This window comes from Pseudonaja textilis, chromosome 18 (assembly GCF_049901715.1).
Source record: "Pseudonaja textilis isolate UNSWEBS1 chromosome 18, rPseTex1.2, whole genome shotgun sequence".
In the NCBI taxonomy this organism is placed as follows: Eukaryota; Metazoa; Chordata; class Lepidosauria; order Squamata; family Elapidae; genus Pseudonaja; species Pseudonaja textilis.
In genome coordinates this window covers 2,919,812-2,940,493 of record NC_142007.1, presented here as the reverse complement: position 1 = coordinate 2,940,493, position 20,682 = coordinate 2,919,812, and the positions used below count along the sequence as shown (strand labels likewise).

Below are 20,682 nucleotides of genomic sequence, written 5' to 3'. Positions count from 1 at the left end.
ATCATCGTTTAAGTGAATCTGGCTTCCCCATCGACTCCGCTTGTCAGAAGGTCGCGAAAGGGGATCACAGGACCCCGGGACACTGCCACCGTCGTAAATATGAGTCAGTTGCCAAGCGTCTGGATTTTGATCCCGTGACTATGGGGAGGTTGTGACAGTCGTAAAGGTGAAAAACGGTCATAAGTCACTTTTTCAGTCCTGTTGTGACTTTGAGCGGTCACTAAATGAATGGTTGTTAAGTCGAAGACTACCCATAATACTGAATTATACAACATTTGTAAACTATGCACTCCTCTCTATTATTCCCGTTATTATTACTTTTCAAAGACTGCAAAGGAGAAAATAATTGTGCATTTCACTGCGGGCTGGTTCCTCTATTCAACAATAACTCTGGGATGGGAACTGATTAAACAAAGCAAAATAAAATAATTACTGCTGATTCATCTCAAGCGGAATTCATGATTAAAATTAGCAACAACTTTAAAAAAAAAGAAAAAAAAATCTGGATCAAAGAGGTCTCCGCCCAGATCCGAAAATACAGAAAACAAAGTAGTAGAAATACTACTTCGCCTGTTATTGATTTTAAATATTTCTGTATGTTTTTCTGGGGTTCGCTCTTGAATTTTCCTTTGAGAAATAGAATAGAACAGAACAGAAGGCAGAACAGAATAGGATATAGAATAGAATACAGAACAGAACAGAACTCTTTATTGGCTAAGTGTGATTGGACACACAAGAAATTTGTCTCCAATGCAGCTCTCCTTGTGTGTCCAATCACACCTGACCAATAAAGAATTCTATTCTGTTCTGTTCCAATTCTTTTTCTATTCAAAAGTGAATCTAAGAAAAACTTAAAATCTACAAATGTAATTCAGTTCTTTTATTCCGATGAACCACTTTTAGATTTGCCCCCTTTTCAGGTTTATCCTTCCCCCACTCCCCCAAGAAAATATGGTCACTGTATATATATATATATATAAAACATCCTGTCTTTCAGAAACAACAGCCTGTGGAAGAAATCCCAGTTGGCTGGATTTATTCCAGCTGTTTTCCCCAGCTATAGCACCACCTCTCAAACTGCTAAAAAAAAAAAAAAAAGAATTGCACAAAAGTGTGCGAAATGCTGCAGGACTTTTGATGGCAAAAATCCCATTTTTCTGTGTATTCCCAGACCCTCAAACTCCCAAGGATCCTTCACAGCTTACAGAGTTGTAACTGCTGTTTTAATTTCGCCCACCAAGTTCTTCCCCTTCGTTCCCCGGGATCCTAGCAGAGTTAGCAAAAAAAAAAGACCCTTTCCAAAGCTGATCTGACCCTGGCAAACGTCCACCGTGGCAAAAAAGATAATATTTGCAAAATTACAAGCTCTTCTTCCAGCACTAGCTGTTCAGACAAGGTTCTGCTTCAAGTTTGGAGCCAACTACCATCCGGGTTCTCCATTATCTGGAGCTACGTGACGGGAGGAGAAAAACAGGAAGGAAAGCATTCGGAAGGTCTCGATATTAGAAGTAGGATGCAACCCTAAGTGATTTAATAAACAGCTTTAATATTTTTATTTTTTTTACAGAAGCTAACCCAGTCTGAGCCCTATGTCTACAATCTCGTGTCTACATCCAGAAGCATCTCTGAAGTTCTGGATTGCTGGATCGTCGCTAATGCTTCGTAGTCTCCCGTTAGCCGTTGGTGAAAATCCAATTAAGATGATGCCTGGATGATCTTAAGTCTAGCCTCTATCCAGGATCCTGGAGCTTGTTTCAAGAAGCTAAACACCCCCTCGCCCCATCCTCGGGAGAGATGGCACGATGAAAGGAGCATAGGGCAGTGTTGCGGGGAAGTTCTTCCTGTCCTGTTATAATTCAAGGTAGTTAAAGAGTCTACGGAGATTCTCAAGCCATCCGGGCCACGGTTGTCTCAAAAGTGTTTTCTTCAAAAGGCAGCTTAGTTTTTCCTTGAAGACGTTCTGCTTCTCACCCAAGAAGCTTCATCGGTTCTGAGCCAGTCGGTCAGACTGAAAAAGCAACTTTGTGACAAGTTAGCTAAGGGTTTCTTTTGAACTGTCTCAAGCCGGCTCTTCCAGAAATGAGAATTAGGACCAAACAGGTTCTAACTACAATTAGTTGCTGCCTAATTCTGAGAAGGTGCGAGAGATTCTTTTTCTCCGTCTTGTAACTTTTTCTATACGCAGCACCACAAAGTATAGTTTGGAGGTCACCTAGTCCGATCCCCTGCTCAAGCAGGAAACCCGATACCATTTCAGACAAATGGTTGTCCAGTCTCTTCTTTAAAACCTCCAGTGATGGAGCACCCACGATTTCTGGTGGCAAGCAGTTCCACTGGTGAATTGTTCTCCCTGCCAGAAAATTTCTCCTTATTTCCAGGTTGAATCTCTCCTGGATCAGTTTCCATCCATTATTCCTTGTCTGCCCTTTGGGTGCCTTGGAGAATAGCTTGACCCCCTCCTCTCTCAAATATTGGAAGATGCTCTCCTGTCTCCCCTGGTCCTTCTCTTCACTGGACTAGCCAGGCCCAGTTCCTGCAACCGTTCGTCGTATGTTTTAGTCTCCAGTCCCCTCATCATGCTGGCTGTTCTTCTCTGCACTCTTTCCAGAGTCTCAACCTCTTTTTTTTAATATCATGGTGACCAAAACTAGAGGCAATAATATTCCAAGCTTACCAGGGCATTACAAATCTAATGAATGAATGAGTGCTTTGCCAACAATTTCTACCATCAGAGGTCTGGAAAGCATATTCAGATACACATTCATGAATCAGTCACATGGCCTGACCAAATTATTTGGTCTTCCACCTCTTTTGAACAGAAAGGCCATTTTTATAGCCAAACAGCTAAACGGGAGAGAAACAAACTTCAACGGTCGCTTGCAACGAACCAAACCAAGACCAAGTCAACCTGGAAAATATTTTCTTGGCATCAGAGCTGTATTTTTTTTACCCAGCAAGCTTTTTTCAACAGTGCTATTGTACTTCCCACAATTTAACACAAATTAAATTAAAGGTTTGGGGTTTTTTTTTGCTACCATCAGAAAAGATCAAGAAATGACTCTTTTTGTACAATAAATTTAAAAAAAGAAAGAGAGAGAGAGAGAAAGGACTAAGTTAATCAAAGGATACTACCCAGTATCTTTGAATCAGTGAACCAATTGAGGAAAGTGATGCTAATTATTTAAACTTACCCAGTTAACTGCTGTTAAGCCCCTGACATTAAATCCTAATTATTTGTAGCTAACTATGCTGGGTTGATATTGACAGCAGTAGTTTTATCAGCAGGGTTTTATCTTAAAACCTCACAGAAATTGCCCAAACAGATTTTCCTCCAAAATGAAATTAAAACAAGCACTGTTTGGCACCACAACTGACAAGATAAAGCTGTTGTTATTTTTAATAGGGGTTAGGGCTGCAACTTCAGTTGGGGGAGGCTGCACCCACCCGCCTGTACCAATTATTGATTCCACTAAATACCGTGCTAAATTTCGAATTAACAAAAGGACTGCGGCTTTGATTATCTGCATGCTCCAAATCATTAATACCAAGATATTCAGTGCCACACAGAAACTAGGGGAGAAAAGGGGAGGCTCTTCTATGATTTCCCCAGATCAACAACTTGCCTCGACTTACAACAGTTCATTTAGTGACCAAGGCTACAATGGCATTGAAAGAAGGGATTTTTTTTTCCACACTTATGACCTGTGGCCTCCCCGTCACACGATCAAAATTCAGATGCTTGCCAGCAGGTTCATACTTACGTCCCAAGGTCACTTGATCCCGCTTTGGTTACCGTCTGACGAGCAACGTCAATGGGGAAGCTCGATTCAATTAACAACCCAGTGACTAACTTATCAACTGCAGTAATCCACTTAATGACTGCAGCAAGAAAGGTCGTAAAATGGGGCAAAACCCGCCTAACAAATGTCTCGTGTTAACAACATAAATGTTGGGCTCAACTTTGGTCGGGAGTTGAGGGCCACCTGTGTAAATATTTACAGTTGCATGTAACGTAATGAACACTGAAATCTTCCTGTGCTTAAAAGAGTTTTTTTTTTTATATCCTCAGTAAGAAGCCTCCATCCCAAGCTGGCTCTTATGAAAAATGGAAACTAACCCACCGCTAACAACTGAAGATGAAAGAAATCAATAAGGCATCATCAAGAACACAGAGGAAGAAGCCATTAACCTGACACAAAAATAAAAATTGAAAAGGTTGGACAAAAAGAAGAACAAAAGGACTCAGCGCTAGATCAGAAGAGACCCACCCCAAAGTAAAGATTCCCCTCTTTTCACAAACCCCTAACACAGTTTCCTCCAAAATGGAGGCTTTGCAAGGTTAAAAATGTCCACCTACCCGGTGGAGAGGACCGTGCTTGCAAACCATCAGTCGACATGATGTGGTTCCACTAATCCAAAAAACTCAATTCCAGAATTTCTAAACTGCCTCCCAGGTCAGCCCCAGATAGAATGCCTTCATAGTACAGGTAGTCCTCGAGTTATGACCAACAAGCGGGACTAGAGATTCCACAGCTAAGCAAGGCAGTAAGTGAGGAGGAAGGAAGGAAGGAAGGAAGGAAGGAAGGAAGGAAGGAAGGAAGGAAGGAAGGAAGGAAGGAAGGAAGGAAGGAAGGAAGGAAGGAAGGAGAATAGAAACAGGGAGGAGCAGAAGGATGGATGGATGGAGGGAGGGAGGGAGGAAGGAGAATAGAAGCAGGGAGGAACGGAAGGACGGAGGGAGGGAGGAAGGAAGGAGAATAGAGGCAGGGAAGAATGGAAGGATGGAGGGAGGGAGGAGAATATAGGTGGGGAGGAACAGAAGGAGGGAAGGAGGGAGGGAGGAAAGAAGAAGGAAGGAAAAATGAAAGAGGGAGGGAGGAAAGGTAGAAGAGAGAGAGGTGGAAGGAAGGAAGGAAGAACAGAGGTGGGGAGGAACGGAAGGAAGGAAGGATGAATTGTAAAATTGAGGACTACCTGTAATCTAACCTACCTAGACGCTTCATAGCTTAACTAAGTTATCCTCACCCAGGATGGGCTGCAGCTGATAAAGGAACCAAAGATGAGCAATAGGAAAAACTAGTCAAGGATATTAATACCAAAAGAAAACAGGGAATAACGGTCATGGCGGTGGGAACCTGACCCCGGAAGAGAGTGGCCCTTAGGGAAATCTCCCTAAGCTTTCTAAACCAAAGGCAGACACCTAATCTCACCCAATTCACAACAGGCTTCAAAGTTAAAAGCATCGTTGATTCCTTGGAGTTGTGACCTGGCAAAACATTTGAAACTTGGGAGAAACTCAACCTGCCTAAACCAGGAACCAAATAATAATAATAATATTAACAAGGCAGTAATTTCCAGGGATAGCTTTTTTTTTTTCCACATAAAATCAGACAGCAGGGGAAGAAATCTCCCCCATTAACCAAAGGGCCAGTTATAGCAATAGCACTTATTATATTTTTACAGCCCTAAGCGGTTTACAGAGTCAACACTTTGCCCACAACAATCTGACTCCTCATTTTAGCGACCTCAAAAGAACGGAAGGCTGAGTCGACATTGAGCGGTCAGGATCAAACTTCCTGGCTGTGGGCAGAGTCAGCCTGCAATACTGCATTCTAACCACTATTCTAATCACTCAAGTGAGATTTTAAAAAAATTTTTTTCCTTCCGCAGCAATGATTATGCAAGTAATCCTCGGCTTACGACCACAACTGAGCCCAACGTTTATGTTAAGGGGAACATTTGTTGAGTTTTGCCCCATTTTACGAGCTTTCTTGACCCCATTGTTAAACGAATCGTTGCATTTGTTAATTAACGTGGTCGTTAAGTGAAGCTGGCTTCCCTGTGGGCTTTGCTAGTCGGAAGGTCAGAAAAGGAGATGGCATGACCCTGGGATGTCATAAATAGGAGTCGGTTGCCAAGCGGCTGAATTTTGATTCCATGACCAACGGGTGGTTAAGTCTGAAAAATAGCCATAAAAAGTCCCTTTCTTTTAAGTGCCGTTGTAACTTCGGTCACTAAACAATCTCTGAGTCTCTACGCAAGCGTAGCCCCTTATCCTGGCTACCACACTTGTTTTATTGTTCAGCTTTAGGAAAGTCACTTACACCGACATCAATCTGTACAGCTGGTTAGAGCTCCAGGTGTTCTGCGTGAGCCATTTCAACCAACCAACGGTAAGATGATGTCTGGCTTTGATAAGCTTCACTTTCCTGCTTTTGCCTCCGTATTCATTGTCCTCCTGGGTTTGCTGCACTGCGTTCTAATTTCCATGAAACCGTCTTAAAACTCCTGCTACCTGGACTCCCCTTTCCGCAGGAGATACATTTATTAAAACTAAAAAGTCCCCATTTGTTTGAAGCGATGCCGCACAGGTAAGAGAGGAACGGCTGATCCCTCTGAGACCCAATTAGGAACTGCAGTTGCCAAGGATTAAAACATTCAGCCCTGACTTGTTTAATTTGTATTAACTGGTGGCTAAAGTAGGGTTATGAAAGCAATGAATTAAAACCCTTTTGAAGCTCTCTTTGCATCACATTCTCCATAACCTCAATATGACCAGACAAGGAATAATGGATGGAAACTGAACAAGGATTTAATCTGGAAGTAAGGAGAAACTTTCCGACAGGGAGAACACTCAACCCATGGAACAGAAGTTGCCTTTGGAAGTGGTGGGAGCTTCATCAATGGAGGCTTTCAAGGACTCCCATCTGTCAGAAATGGTGTAGGGTCTCCTGCTTGGGCAGGGGGTTGGACTAGATGACCTACAAGGTCCCTTCCAACTCTGATTATCTGTTATCTGAAGAGGACAGGAGGCTACAATGCCATCCTCAATTCCAAGAAAAAATCAAGAATGGCGAAAGCCACCGTGGCTAGGAGCTCCAATCGAGGCCAGTTTGCAAAAGGGAGGTGCCTTTTTTTAGGGCTTTGGACTTTTTTTAAAATTATTCCTGGGGAAATCGAGTGGTGGGATTGGTTCCCTCGAGTGGCATTCAGTCTCAGGAATGTTTCAGCGTCCCAAGACAATCTCCGATCAGCTTAACCAGACCAAAGACCTTGGTGAGGTTCTGGTTAAAAGCACAAGGACCACCCAAAACGTCTTTACTGCAGTCAAAAATCCCTAGGCCAAGCTTTTCAACTGGGGAATTTTTTTTTAAAAAAGCTATTTATTGCTGCTGCGAAAAGAAACCTCGCTCAACGCACAGACGGTCCACGCAGCTAAAGGCTGGTGTGAAACAATGCCACTGGAATTTGATTTTTTTTTTTAAAAAAAAGGAAAGCTATTTTCGCTCCGCAGGGCTTAATGTGCGGTGGCAACAGGCCTGTAATTTTAGCATTCAGTCTTAGAAGCAAAGAAAGAAAGAAAAAAAACACAGGAGTGGGTAAGGCTGCATCTTGGCAGAGCTGAAGAACAAAGGAAACCAATTTTTGTTAAAAGAAAACAAATAAGAGCCTCTAAACTTTGGTCAAGCCATGCAGGGAGCTAAAACGCAATTTATGTCTGCTTGACAGTTATTTTAATCGTAGCCTCTCTCCCCCACACTGATTTCTTCATTTTTCTTTAACTGGTTTCCAGTTATTACTGCTGTTCTGGCTGCGGGGTGGGGAAAGAGAGTAGAGGAAGTTGATGCATTTGAATAGCAGAGGTTATGCAGGAGATTATCAGCCTGAGCCGAAGGAGGGATCAAATGCATCATAAGTCATGAGTCCCTGCGAGCCCACAACAGATCTTGAGTGTCTTTCTTATCTCCCGCTCATTTCCCTTGATTGTTAGTTGGTCAGATTCTTGCACAAGAGCTTAAGCTTGCAATACATTTTTATACTCATTTGAACTGCCCAGATCTCCCGATTTCCCCAGCAGCTTGACGGGTTATCTCAAGGATGAAACTATGGTTACTGGTGGTTACTGGCCATGTTAACACTCTGGTCATCTCTAATACTGGTTTGACAACATGTGGAAAATTCCAGCTGCCAGGACAGATCATCTCTTGAGTGATCACTCTTCCCGGGTTCTGCCTCACTCAAATGCTTTTCTTCTGGGTTGTGAGGCAAAGGACCCAAAGAGAGAATGCTCCTTTTTCCACCTCTTTGGGGTTACAAAGCTGTTCCTCGCCCTTCCTCCCCCAAATGCAAAAAAAGCTAAGAAAAAGTTACTGCAAGAAATGATCCTCCCAAACCAAACACTCAAAGATTTCTCTTTTCTTCAGATATCAAGAAAAGATTTACAGGGACAAGTGACTTGAGAGTGAGATATCCACTAAATTACATTCCCCAATTCCGACCTTTTATCACTGCCCCCTGGTAGTTTGAAACCAAATCTAGAATTCCAGCGGAACAACACTAAATTACAGGTAGTTCTCAACTTACAACTGTTTGTTTAGTGACCATTCGAAGTTACAGTGGCACTGGAAAATGTGACCTGTGACTGTTTTTTACCCTGACTACTGTTGCAGAGTCCCTGTGATCATGTGATCAAAATTCGGTGTGCTTGGCAACTGGCATGGACTTATGACCGCTGCAGTGTCCCCTTTTGTGACTTTCTGACAAGCAAAGTCAACAGGGAAACTAGATTCACTTAACAACCAGGTGACTAACTTAACTGCAAGTGATTCACTTAAGGACTGTGGCAAGACAGGTCCTAAAATGAGGCAAGTCTAATAGCAGTCTAGCTTAGCAATGGAAATTTGGGGCTCAACTGAGTCAAGGACTTACTTGTAAAACTTCCACCAGATACAAAAGGTGCATTCCATTTGTAGGTGATCCACCTATCCCAAAGATCTGACAGATAAAACCCAGTATATCCCAAAGTGGCATTTTGACAGCATGCCACTTGTGGCCACAGCGTATGTTTAAAAAATAATATAGTGTACTTAAGAAGAACGGGAGCTTACTTTTACATCTCAAGGGGCCACATAGATGCATGGCAAATTTTGCAAAAATTAACAGAACAATATAACAGAGTTGGAAGGGACCTTGGAGGTCTTCTAGCCCAACCCATTGCTCAAGCAAGACACCTTATACTACTATTCCAGGCAGATGGCTATCAAATCTCTTCTTAGAAGCCTCCAGTGATTGAGTACTCACAACTTCTGAAGGCAACTTCTGTTCCACTGATTGATTGTTCTCAACCAGTTTCCAACCAGAAGAATAGTAGTATCTCCTATGGTCCATTAATTATTGTCAACAGAAATCTAGAATGCTCCTTAACACCATCTCACAAGATAAGTACATTAGCCATGGTGCAGTATTTATTCCCTCTCATCTTCTAGGGTGATGGGGGGAAAAAACAAACAGTCGACTTTCAAAAAGCGTTCAACTTTCACTTCAATACTGAAGTTCTGAAGAGCTGTGGAAATTATTTCTCTTCCCCTCACCCCCAAACCCAGGAGAAAGAGTTGACTTGGAACAAAGCAGCACTTTTTAAATTCTTTTGCTTTTTTCAGAGGGTGTTGAAAGGGCCTGCTGTGTACAATCCAATTCTCCAAATTACTGGTTTGAACCGAGTGTTCCAGTGCAAACGATTTGATGAAACAGCTGCAAGTTAGAAGGATGCTTTTGGGTATTAAACATGTAGGCAAGGCCTCTCCGAACGCCCAGTTTTAATTCAGATTTCGCTCGCTGACAGGAACCGCTCTATCCGGAAGAGATTCGTGGAAATAGTCCAACTGAAGTTCAACAGAGGCAGCCAGCAAGCTTCAGGTTTCAGCAGGTACAGGTGTCCACACAGGCTATTTTCCATGAAGACTTTTAAAGGATGGTCCAGAATTTACACTGCAAAGCAGGGGGAGTTTTTGTTTCGACAAGGTGGAAGGCAGCTCTACGGCAATTTTGCATATCCAAAACAAGAGGGGAAGGATGGATTGCAGTAGGTAAACAGGAGAAATGATAACCCCCCAAAGACAGCACTCCGAAAAGCAGCATTCAGAAGAAAGTAAAGGAAAAAAGGAGGAGAAAAGACCCCATTAATCCCTTGCAGGATGGAGTCTCGGGCAACTGAATGGAGCGGGGTGTTTAGTGGCCGGATGCCCTTCCTGTTACCAACGCGGAGTTTTGTTCGGCAGATATATTCTCATCCAGAGAGAGAGAAATATCTGTCTCTACCTAGGATCGAACTCACAGCTTCCTGGTTGTGAGGCGAGAGCCCCGCCTGTAGGCCACTGCATCGCTCTTGGATTGCACACACTTTTGTTGGGAATAATCCCATAACCTAGGATGGGATATTGCCAAATGTTAGGGCTCAGGTAGAAGGCAAAAGTTTTGATTCAACTTTGGAATGAGGAAGTTGTTTTACTTATTGGGTGTTGGCACCTACCTAATTAAATCTGGATGTCTTGGCTACAAAAGGCGGTTTGGAGAACAGAATTCCAGCCCCACTTTTGGAGAACACCGCTAACACGTAATGCGCCCTGAGGCAGGGTAGTTTTACCCCTTCAACCCTAATGGAGGAGTGAAGACAGCCGATACCAGAGTAAAAAACGGGCAGCTTAATAAGCCCAGGTAGACCTTGGCTTACAACAGTGAGATTTGGCGACCGTCCGAAGTTACAGCGGCACTGAAAAAGATGACTTATGATTGTGGCCGTAAGTCCAGGGCAACCCTCTGCTGTGTTGCTTATTGCCTTAAAATGACATACATCTACCAGCTGGTTCTGCTATCTGAAGGTATTTCGGGGGCTCCATATGCCTCTTGGAAAAAAATCCCCATTGATTCAGATGATCTCAGCGTTCCATTTTGCGGCCATCATAAAAATCTCAATGTTTTAAATCTCGGAGCTTGGTGGTTTTCTCGCAGATGTTTCATTACCCAATTAGGTAACGTCATCAGTGCAAGACTCAACATGGTGCCCTTTTTTTGTTGTTTCCCTGCATCTGTTTAACCGCCGCGATCCATGAGACAAGGAAAATCCTCTCTAATACGAAGTGTCCTGAAAGTTAAAACACAGTCCCGCTGATGAGTCCTGAAAAAAGATAATTCTGTACTCCTTTTGAATAAAATTTGCACTTACGGCAGAGCGGTCACACGCTGCCTATTTAAAATGACGCTTTCTCCTGAATACAACTGGTCCTCGACTTAGGACCACAACCGAGCCTCCAATTCCTGCGGTTAAGTGAGGCAGTTGTTAAGCGAGTTTTGCCCCGTTTTGCAACCTTTCTCGCCACAAGTTAAGAAAAACAATGCAGTTGTTGAGTTAGTCACATGGCCGCTAAGGAAATCTGGATCCCTCGTGGGCTTTGCTCATCCGAAGGTGGCCAAAGGGGATCAGGTGACCCTGGGGGGACACTGCGACTGTCGTAAATACGACTCAGTAATGGTCGTAAGTGTGGGAAATGGTCCTCGGTCACTTTTGTTTTTTCAACTGCCTTTGTGACCTCGAATGGTCACTAAACGAACGATTTTAAGTCCAGGACTACCTGTATATGCACCCTTCCAAGAGATGCAGGAGGCAAAGGTATCTAGGCAACCAGTTGGCCTAGCATGCTCCTAAACTATGACGCACCCAGGTGCATAGCCATCCTTCCTTCCCCTGGGGAAGTTTCCAGCAGATCCCGTCCTTTGCAAACTAGCTGCTAGTTGGCTTTTCCAAAAAGTTTTTCCAAAGTGCAGCACTTCTTTAAACCAAATTCCTCATGGATTTTAAAGTTGATTTTGCACGTATATATATATATATACATACACACACACACACACACACACACACATATACACACACACGCAAAATCAACTTACATATTTATTCACTCTTAAGTGCAGAACTTACTGTTTATTACTTTAATCTCCAGAGCTTTTCTTTGTCAACATCTATCAACCCTCCAGTGAGCAAAATCCCCAATTAACTCCAAATGCCTTACTCCTTGTTTACCATGGGCAGGGAGAAAAATAGCGTGAAAAACAAGATACTGTACCAGCCGTTAGTTCTTCCTAGACAGGTGAATAACCCCACATGTGTTTATTTTCTTTTTCAGAGTCACACTTCATACACCTACCTGCTCATCCAGTCAGAAGCTTAAAGTGGTTTACGTGCCTGGTACAAATCCAGGTGTTTTTCTGTTAGAAACCAGCACGGCTTGAATTGCTACTTCTTCCCATTAATAATAATTTTAAAAATCTAGCTTTATCAAGCCCTCCTGAATAACTGTTGTCATAGGATGCAAATTAAGTCAAATACTTAAAAAAAAAATGAAGGTTTCAGAAATCAGGAAATGTTATTGAAAGCTCAGGGAGAAGGAAGAATTTCTTCAATCAAAGGCAAATCTGAATTCTGTATCTTTATTTATTGGTTAGCCCTTGGGCCATATCAAAAATGCAGACTTCCAGAAACAAATTATTACTAAAATTTGATAAAAGCAATTTCAAATGGAATTGGAGCAAAATACAATTTAAAATGATATTGGAATGCAATATGATCTAAAATGAAATTGGAGTAAAATACAGTCTAAAATTAAAAATGGCCAATCTGAATTGAATCTGGTTGCAATGATACTAAAGCCCTGTGAAGGGAGTCAAATTTTAGCCCATCATTGGCTAAGTCGACTATACTGCCTGCTTGTCTAGAAAAGAACACAGAAAGTGTCTGTTTAAAAACAGATACAGAATTAGCATTTATGTTGTTTTTTTCACTCCGTCCAAGGCTCCTTCTATTCATTTTGCAGCCCTGTGGAGTAAATTAGTGTTAGGGTTGGAGTGATTTATCTGAAATATGTAGTTTATTAGGGTAAGATCTGCATATGGGCTTTTCCAGCTCCTGTTATTAGCAGTTATAGTTCCTCGGCTTTTAATCATTTTAAAGCAAACAAGGGACGTGATTGTTGCTCGAATTGTATATTATTGTCATGCTGCACACACAGAATGTACACAAAAGACTGCACATCCCTAAACAGTAGTCTGCAGCTTTTTAACCACTCTGTGTTAGCTTCTTTAAGGTTGTTTTATTGGTTGTTGGACTGATTAACAGCATGACAACTAGAATGGATAAAAGCAATAATGTGTTTGATGTGTGGCAAATGGGCAAGGGAACAGAACAGATAAAATAGCATTATTTCCAACAGTAAGGCAATGACTAAGCATTTGAATAACACAAACCTTCGCTAACCCACTTATTGTTGTAAAAATAAACACTTTTTTTTTTCTTGGTTACCCGGTTGCAAGGTTGTTTTTTTTTTTTAAAAAAAATAAAACCAGAGGAAGGATGCCGGCATGAAATTAACACAGAAAAAAACCAACAACAACTCACAATTCCTTTCCAGTTTTCACTAGTAATCAGAACAAAAAAGGAAGCCACACCCTGAAGCTTGTACAGTTTCAGACCACACCGCATTCACCCAAGTCTTTTTCTGTGCCACGGAGAAGACCACGTCGCGTGGCTTGGATTTTCTCCCGCCTTCTGCCGCTCCCTTTCAACACACACGGTTGTCATGATCCGATCCAAAGTGCATCCCTCTCCTTTTCAGAGAGGAAAACCAGCTTGCATCGTTTGGGTGCTAACGTTCTCCTACGTCTGGTCTAACGAAAAGAAGGCTAAGGGGTGGGAGGGACAGGATAGCAGCCTTCCAATATTTGAGGGGCTGCCACAAAGAAGAGGGAGGGCGTGAGTGGGTCAACCTATTCTCCAAAGGACAGGAAGGCAGGAGAAGAAGCAAAGGATGGAAACTGATCAAGGACAGAACCAACCTAGAAAGGAGGAGAAATTTCCCGAAAGTTGGAACAATGAATCAGCCTTCAGAAGTTGCTTCCAAGAGGCTCCCAAGAAGAGACTGGACAGCCACCTGACTGAAATGGTATAGTCCTGCTGGAGCAGGGGGTTGGACTACAAGACCTCCAAGGTGCCCTCCAACTCTGGTATTTTGGCGTTGCCACCAAAAAGGCGTCTCGCTTTCCCCAACTATCTCTTCCCGATTCCTTGGCCTTCATGGGTTCTCCTAAGAACCCATAATGTGGGTGGCTCCAACGCGGGAGGTTTTCCAGAGAAGAACCACTGGTCCGGGATAGTATAAGGGGGGGTTGAACTAGAAGACCTTCCAGCTCTAGGACTCTATGTCATTCTAAGCAATTCATAAATGAGTGTTACAGACCAAAATACCAGGCTGGAGACATCTGTAGAGAATACAGAAGAACAAAGCAACTAAACGCACAGAAAAACTGCCTCTTGCATCATCATTTAAAACATGCATGTGGGCACAGACGAGGGGCCTACAATGTACAAGAAAACAGGAATCCAGCTGAGGAATAGGAAGCCGGATCGAAAGGCTAAAACTGTAGAAGCGTCCTCACCATTTAATTTGTACAGTGAAAAAGGATGCTGGGCTCTGCACTAAAGGGCTGGTTAAGAAACCACTGATATAACGTTTGGGGTTTTGGAAGGCAGTCTCTACAGAGAGGTGTCTTGAAAGAATCATTTTATCAGCTAACATCATCACGAGGCCGGGAAGCAAATGCCAAAAGCAATACACTTCATTAATTTTTATTTTTATTTTAAAAAAAGGAACTGCGCAGAAAGACTCCAAAAAAAAAAAAAAAAAAAAAAGTGGACGCAATGTGGAATAAAAACTGCTTAGATCAACCACCTTGGCTCCCAGATGTGGCCCAACAGCTGGTTGATCGTGTAGCAAGCATGGAGGAAAATATATATATATATATATATTTCATTCATTCTCTACCTGCCTTGGTTTCAGAGCAAAGCTATAACTGAGGATGCCAGCCATCTTTTATTAATATTCGGGGGTGGGAGGTGACACACAATAACTCCCCAAAGTTTAGCCTCATCCCACTCCCCTTTCAAGTCTCATTTCCCGAATGTCAGACTGTCTGTCTCCAGATTTAATGATCGTTTGGTCCCATAGATACCAATAACGTGTGATATCAAGGCCATTTAGCCTTTTAGTAAGACACCTTTGTGGCCGCTCGTTTGGAGGATAAACACAACGTTCATTGTCACTGAACCCAAGACCAGGTGAGTACTGTTCCTGTTAGAAGACTGCACTTCGATCTCTTTTTATGCTGAAAGAAGAGGGGAATCCAGGGAACCCCCAAATTTTGTTCAAAATATAGTACAGTCATCTAGGCAGGGAGACGTACACACTGGATTTCACTTTTCTTTTCTTTTTTCTTCTTGTAAATTTTATTTGAGTTTTCACAAAAAAAGTACAAATAAAACATCTTTTTTTGAAAGTAGCGCAATCCCGGGTTACATTTCTTCGTACAGGCCCAAATTCAATTTCATGCTCATTTTTATGTTCTATTCCATATCTTATTACTGTTTTGCATTTTCTGCATAGCTTCTCCCCTCTTTTAATTTTCTCAATTTTATTTTAATTTTGGGAAGGTGTTTCTGCGTCATAAAACGCTGAAGTGAGAAGTCATGAAAATTACTGGGACTACTCTACGGATCTCTAAAGAAAGATGGATCCCAGAAGGAAGGAGAAATTTCCTGACAGTGAAACCGTTCAATCAATGGGACAGCTGGCCTCCCTGACTTGAGAGTGGCCCATCATGGAAGGTTTTCAATGATGGTTTCAATGAAGGTTTGATCAGGATGATATAAGGTCTCCGGCCTTGAGCAGAGGGCTGGACTAGAAGATCCCTGTGGTCCCTGCCAGACTATGATTCTGTGTTCTATATTTCAGGCATACATTATGGGGCTCACTGGGAATTTTTGGAAGAGCATTTCGGATCTCCTTTGAAGGCCTACCCTTTCAACAATCTCTTCCTCGGAGGGTTACCAAGAGGGAAACATCCACGGTCAAAGGTGGAAAGAAAACTAGAGAAGGTAACCTGGCCATTGAATGGCCAAGTCCTGAACCTGGAAGACAATACTTCACCTCTTCAGTCAATCGAAGATACCTTTCTCTTCATTGCAAAAGGAAATCCCCTTTTTCCCCCCAGTGAGTAGGAGAAATGCAGGCGCGAACACTCCTCCACCCTAATTTGCTTTAAGAAGGAATTTTCTGGAGCCTCTGAAGAGGTGAACCAGACTGCACAGCCAGGAGGCTCACCATTTATGGGAATGCCCCTGTTCTTGTAAGAAATGAAACATCCTGTGTTTATGCAACTGGTGGAAGTATTTTGGAAGGAAGGGGCAAGGCGCGGGGAAGGGAGAGGTTTACACAATGCGGAGTTGAAAAGCTGAGCTTCACCCTTCTATTAATGCACTGTGCAACTCATGAAGGCAGTTGGGTAACATTTGTGCAGGGGGTGGAGGGGGGAGACAGATTAAAAAGCCCTCCTAATGGGTTAAACCCGTGCTCTTAAGAGAAGCCAATTTTCTTATTTCAGGTTGGCCTTCCTTGAAGGTTTAATCCAGAGTCCCGTGAGAATGTGAAACTGAATCTGAAAATCCTCTCGTTGCTCAAGGACTCCTACTCAGTTTTACTCCTCCAAACTCACCCCAAAGCATCGGGGTCATATAAACAGGATAAAGCACAGAATATCTGTAGCTCAGGACTGAGCCCTTCATGCTCCCTCTGACCTTGGTCGTTGCAGACATTTCATTACCCCACTAGGCAACACCATCAGTGCGAGGAGGAAGAGGCAGAAATGGACTGTGAGCTACCTGGTGTTCTCTGACCTTGGTTGTTTCCTTGCAGATGTTTCATCATCAGTGTTAGTAGCTAGAGTAACAAAACATCTCCAAGAAAACAACAACCCAGGCCAGAAAGCACCAAGAGCCCCACAGAACAAAACGTGGAAGCCCCATTGTGCCATGAGCTCAGGACCTCGCTCTATAATCTTTGCGTGAAACCCACTTGCCTCATCCAAGGCAAATCCAAATCATGGGGCTAACAACCAGTCGCCCTGCCCTGCTACTGAAGGTCTTACGTGCTGTATCCTTGGCCAGATTCAATGGTCCAGGTTAGGAAGAAGGGTTTTTTTCGACCTAACCGAGAATAGGGAAAGGAAGAAAAGCTTGGCATGGCCTCTCTGGCAAACTCTGCAAACCACTTCCTGTTTAGAGCAGGTGTTCCCAACTCTCAGCTTCCTGTCATGCAAAAGGCTTCTGTATCAAGTGTGCACATGTGAGCACGTGAAAGCAGAACCAACTTGGCTTTGAGGGTGCTAGACAGAAGTCGGGGGGGATGATGGCCCTTTTATGATCGGAATTCTGGGAGTTGTAGTCCACCAATCAGAAAGGGACCTGCCCAATTTAAGTGGGAAACTATCCACTTCTTACATCCTAAAAATTAAATAATGTCTGAAGAACCAAGAGAGATGGTTGATCCCCCATTCCCTGGAAGACCTCCAGAAAAACCTCCATCTGTCGGGGATATTTTAATCCGGACTCCTTCGTGGAGTTGGCCACCAAGACTTAAAAAGGCCTCTCCTTAAAATTCTACGATACAAACACCATTTCCTTGCTTCTGATTAGCAATGAACGTCTTTCGCTGAAGGGAGGAGAAACACAGTTACTTTATATTGTGTCACTCGGGTTCTAAAAGAGTAAAATTATTTTCCACACAGAAAGGTAGCTTATCAGCAGCTGATGCTATAAAAATTGAACTGGAATTAACAATGAGCAAAAAAAAAAAAAGATGGCAGGCACTAGATTGAAATTCCCAAGAATTACTAATCTCAAGTTTTGGAGACTCTAACAGTTCCTTAAAGAAAGCCAAACAAGGGTTTAAATCTGCTATTTATTTCCCCCAGGAACTTAAACATAACACAAGGTTGGAAGATTTGACAGCACTTATTTTACAAAGATCCCAATTATTATTATTTCTTAGAAAAAGGAACAGTCTGATTGGCAATGTCAACATAATTGTGTAGCATTGGCAGGAGGAGTGATTTTAAATTTCACAGATACGCCTGTTGATTCAGCCATTGTTAGAGGTGTCCTCAAAAGGGATTCCTATTGGTTTACATCAAGCGCTTACCTTTTAAATATAATTTACTTCACATGTTAACTTTACTCTGGGAAACAAATTCCTTTTGCATTGGTTCATATGTTCTTATGAAAGTTACAAGCTTTGCTTTTGAAAATAGGGCAGGGAAAATATGATACATGCACTTACAATTTCACACACACACACAAAAATATGAAGCTGGGAGGACACTCATTGTTAGTCCACTATACAAGGGTATGAAGAATTTATCTCCTTTTTAAACATCTTCCATCAATACATAGTTTCTGATGAGTTCATCAACCCTTAATCATCTTCCTGGATTCATAGTTATAATTTTCATTTTCTTCATGTATCCCAAGAGTCACTTATTTAAGAAGCCTGATCCTTCTTAATAATAACCTGAAGGATAGATTATAGTATTTGTTATCTAGAGATCACTTTCTCTGTCTAGAGAAATACCCCAGAGAATATCTTGGTATCTCCAAGCAACATCAAGAAAGTATCCTATTTAAAAATCCCGAGAGAACTGTAACCAATCAGAACAACCAATGCTGAGCTAGCAACCAATAGCTGGTGTCTACATAAAGATGTTTCCCATTACACAGCCGATCCATGCAATATTAAGTGATGAGTGCATAAATAAAGATGGACGCACACATGCCCAAGGTAGTTTGCATAATTTTAGCATCCTAGATGATGGGCAAAAGTGAAAAAGGAAATTAATCCCAGGAATGGTGTTTTTGCTAATCTGTATATTTGAGGGAGCTGACTTATAATAGTAACAACAGTAACAACAGCAAATTCCTATTTCAAGAGAGGGAAAAATCTCATATTTATCTAAACATTCATATCTGACCTTCTGTGAGTCCAAATTTTAGACAATCTTTTCTTTTCTCCAGATTATCAATTGAAATTTACAAAAGATGGGGAAAATATAATGGGGAAAACTGAAATCTCTATTCTTCTGGCACCGAACATCCATTTGGCCAAAGAATACTGACTTTAAGCCAGGTAAAAGGCAAATATGCCTCAACTTGCATAGGTGAACTTGGTAGCCCAACTCACTTTTTATCAAAAGGCTGACACACTTTCAGTTCAAGATACACCAGTCACTTTTGCCAGGTTTCAAAGCAGATGCTTTCCCCTTCCTCCCTGATGGACAGTTCTATAATCCTTGCTCAAGTTTAAGACCCAGGCAAAAGCATTTTTTTTTTAAAAAAACAACCCCATTCTAAAAAAAAAACCGGGTATCAAAAGTTGCGGATGTTCTTCCGACATGACAAAGAGATATTACTTCCTTGCTGACTGCTGGGGGGAATAAAATCTGAATTTCCCACCTAACCTCTCTAAACCTCACACGGGGGTGGGGGGCAAATTGGAAAACCAAAAATTGCACAACCCACAGTACAGAAAATACGAACTCGTCTTTTCATCTAAGGTGCCTTCAAGCCAGCAGCAGCAGTTTCAGATCAGTTGATAATGGAATCAGCTTACAAGTCTTATCTTGATATGCATTTTCTCATTAACGCACATTTTGTCAATATTGTCTTTTGCTCCTGCCTGTAAGAACATCTTACGGAAGTAATGCCACGAACTGCAAAATTAGCAGCAAATCAGCGCTTCTTTGGCAAGGTTGCCTGGAAGGCAGGGCGCAAAAATTCAAGATTCGGGTCAAGGAAATGTAATCTAAACTCTGTCTATTTTTATGGGTATTGCATATAAAAAGTGGGTGGAGCTTCACTCATACCATCACAGCCACCATCTTCCAATTTGGGGATCCCATCCTGAGGATGTCCCTGGTGTATGTTGTTCTTGTTTCTACAGACAGCTTCTGAATCCTTTTTTTTTTTCCTTTTAAAAATGACTGCAGTACTGAGTTATTGTTTAATTATCTAGAGTCAAAACCCGTTTTTTTTCCCCTGCTGCCAATAGGACATGGTCTTCAACTGGTAGGCCAAGCAGCTTACGGCCATAATTGATTTTGCAAAACCGCTTAAGTGAATTTGCCCCATTTTAAGGCTTTTCTTGCCACAGTTGGAAAGTTAATCACTGCACTTGTTAAGTTAATAACACAACTGCTAAGTGAACCTTGTTTCCTGTTGACTTTGCTTATAAGAAAGTAACCAAAGGTGACCATGGGACCCCGAGACATTGCAACCGTCATAAATAGGAGCCAGTTGCCAAGCGTCTGAATTTTGATCACATGACCATGGGGAAGCTGCAACAGTCGTTAAGTGTGAAAAACGGTCATAAGTCACTTTTCTCCAGTGTCGCCTTAATTTTGAATGGTCATTAAGTGAACGGTTGTTGTCAAGGACCCCCTGTACAAGACCTCCATCAATGAGGCTTAAATGACCAAACAACTATCTATAAATGCTGCCCTAGAAAATTGGAACGATTTTCCCGGCATTTCTCAATTATGGCAGCTTGAAGGTGCAGGGACTTCAATCCCCAGAATTCCCTGGCCTCCAATTTCACAGCAGGGGAGACTCCCAAGTTAGTTATTTCCCTAGCTTACTTCTTCAAAAAACAAAAAACAAAAACAAAATGCTAGCTGGCCAACAAAGGAAAACGAGATGGGGAGTTTACTAGAGGGGTGTTTGTGTGTGTGTGTGTGTGTGTGTGTTGGAATGCCAAATGCTCAAATGCTTTAAAACAAAAAACAAAAACAAAGGAGACTCTCAATCCACGCCTCTTCTTCTTCTTCTCCTTCTTCTTCTTCTCCTTCTTCTTCTTCTTCTTCTCTGCAGCCGGACAGAATGATCTTTGCTTCCTTTCAAAAAAGAGCAGTGATTCCAAGAAGCCAGGAGATCATGAGCTCAGCCTACCCAGACGAAACGGCAAATACTGT

At 42.2% G+C, this 20,682-nt stretch overlaps 1 protein-coding gene across 6 annotated transcripts in view; it reads right to left on the bottom strand.

Moving 5' to 3' along the window:
• Positions 1-20,682, bottom strand: part of GNB1 (G protein subunit beta 1) — a 43,888-nt gene that overhangs the window by 16,137 nt on the left and 7,069 nt on the right. The window lies entirely within an intron of this gene.